The following is a 2,605-nucleotide window of genomic DNA, read 5'->3' on the forward strand; positions in this document are numbered from 1 at the left end:
CAATTCAAAAAGGTGCACAACCTGAGTATATTCCTTTATTTGAAGGGATTGGTACCTGACTATGAATATATGTCTCTTCTAACAAGTTTAAGTGAGCCATGTTACGATCTCAACTGATTATCATAATGCGATTGTGTTACAAATATGATGGCAGTATACTTTTCTTCCCTGTCCTCGCCCCCCCCACCCCACCTCTGACTACCCCTACCTGGAGGAAGGAGTCAAGGGAGACCAGTCACGACTGGAGACCAGGCTGGAGGTGAACACGCTGGCTGTGTCCCGCAGTTACAGTGGAGTGAGCACAGGCTGAGTCACACACCAAACGCTGGAGCAACGGTTGCAGAACGAGGGTGGACCGAGCCCAGGCTCGGAGCAATGACAGCAGCGTCAGCATGGGCTGGGCTATAAGTCCCGGAGTGACGAATGGACTGAGGCCCGGAGCGATGGAGGGGCAAAGGCTTAGAGCGATGGAGGGGCCGAGGCTCGGAGCGATGGAGGGGCCGAGGCCTGGAGCGATGGAGGGGCAAAGGCTTAGAGCGATGGAGGGGCCGAGGCCCAGAGCGTTGGAGGGGCTGAGGCCTGGAGCGATGGAGGGGCTGAGGCCCAGATGATGGAGAGGCCGAGGCCCGGAGCGATGGAGGGGCTGAGGCTCGGAGCGATGGAGGGGACGAGGCCCGGAGTGATGGAGAGGCTGAGGCCCAGAGCGATAGAGGGGCCGAGGCTCAGAGCGATGGAGGGGCAGAGGCCCAGATGATGGAGGGGCCGAGGCCCAGAGCGATGGAGGGGCAGAGGCCCAGAACAATGGCAGCAGGGGAATCCCGAGTCTCGGAGCGGCACGAGGTAAAGCGATTCCCCATATCGTGTGACTTACCTTGTTGCTGTTGAGTGCCGGTGAGGAGCAGGGTGGCGAGGTGAAACAATGCAGGAGAATTGTTGGACTTGGGCCTGGTGCCACGTGCTAAGCTGCTGCGGTTTCAAATTCTTTACCGGACTGTAATGTAATAGCTACCTCATTCTCAGACACTGTAAGTAATGCTTATGCTTTCTTTTTAGTACTCTTTTGTATAACGACACTTTTTTTTTTACTCTGTAAGATTTGTACCTAAGTATTTGTACCTAAGATGGCGCCATTAAAAGGCAGCCATTATAAAAACTTTTCACTGTACTCATGTACTTCTGTAGTGGAGTACAAGTGACAATAAAGGGTATTCAATTCATTTATGTTCCTCAAAGGCTTTGTCTGATTTCAGTTTCCGAAACTTTACATATGTTTCCTTTTTCCTTTTGACTTAACTTTCAGTATTGCTTGTCACCTCTGGTTTCCAAATCTTGCCATCCTTACCTTTCGTAGAGATATGCTGCTCCTAAATTCTGATCAATTAGCCTTTAAAAGACCCAAACAGTGGTCCCGAATTTCTCCAGTTCCTGCCTAATATTGTTGTAACTAACCTTCCCTGATTTAATATTTCCATTTGTATCCTAATCCATAAGTATCTTAAAATTCACAGAATTATGATCACTGTTTCCAAAATGCTCCCTCTCTGAAACTTTGATCATCTGATCAGGTTCATTCCTAATACAAGGTCTAGTATGGCCCCTTTCCTAGTTGGACGATCTACATAGTGCTTCAAGAAACTCTCCTGGATGCACCAATCACATTCTGCCCCATATTTTGTGAGCGACTACAGAATTAGGGTCGCTGTTTTAAATTTAGCTGTTGTTTCATTGCTTTTTAATGAACTCAAAATAATCCATTTATTCTAAAACTAAACTCACTCACAACAGAAGATAAAATTCGCTGACATCTAAGCTATCGTTAAGAATTAAAATTACATCACCTTTTGAATCCCAAAACGTCACGTTCACACGACACAAAAGTCAATGATGATTCTGCAGAGGTGATGTTTTAAAAGGGCTAAAGAAGGAAGTCCCCTTTTCGGCCGTTGATCTGAAAAGCAAGAGATGAACTTTGATGAATTCTCAGGGGCCATCAAATTTCTTGTTGATGAAATTAAATTGCATGCAGCTTGGATGAAAACAGATCTCCCCCCTCTACCCTTCTCTCCAACTCTATCCCTTTTACAAATTCCGTACCATGCTGTGCATTTGCCACACCATCTGACCTTACTTTCTCTGATGCTGAATGATCAGTGCTCAGCAAAGGACTTAGAATAGGATCCCTACAGTGTGAAAACAAGCCCTTCGGCCCAACAAGTCAACATTGACCATCAGAGCGTCCCACCCAGACCCATCCCCCTAATCCACACATCCCTGAACACTACGGACAATTTAGCATAACCAATCCACCTAGCCTACACATCTTCGGCTGTTGGAGTTTAATTCATTTACACCCCAACCTCAATGAATTTGGTACGACATTGAACTCTTTTTTCCATCGCCTCTTTGTACAGGGCATCTTCTTTCTGGTCCATGGATCCTTTCACCATCTCCAATCGTCCTCTTTGACCTGGAGCCATTCCTTTGGCCTTTCACCTGTAATTTATGTGTTCATCAAGAACTGTCTTATTGACATCAGCCATTCTAATTTTTTGCTCTCCTCCCCTACTCTAACCTTTCTCCCTCTGAACTTGCTAAACTCTGTTCT

This window comes from Rhincodon typus, chromosome 11, assembly GCF_021869965.1.
Source record: "Rhincodon typus isolate 14 chromosome 11, sRhiTyp1.1, whole genome shotgun sequence".
Taxonomy (NCBI): Eukaryota; Metazoa; Chordata; class Chondrichthyes; order Orectolobiformes; family Rhincodontidae; genus Rhincodon; species Rhincodon typus.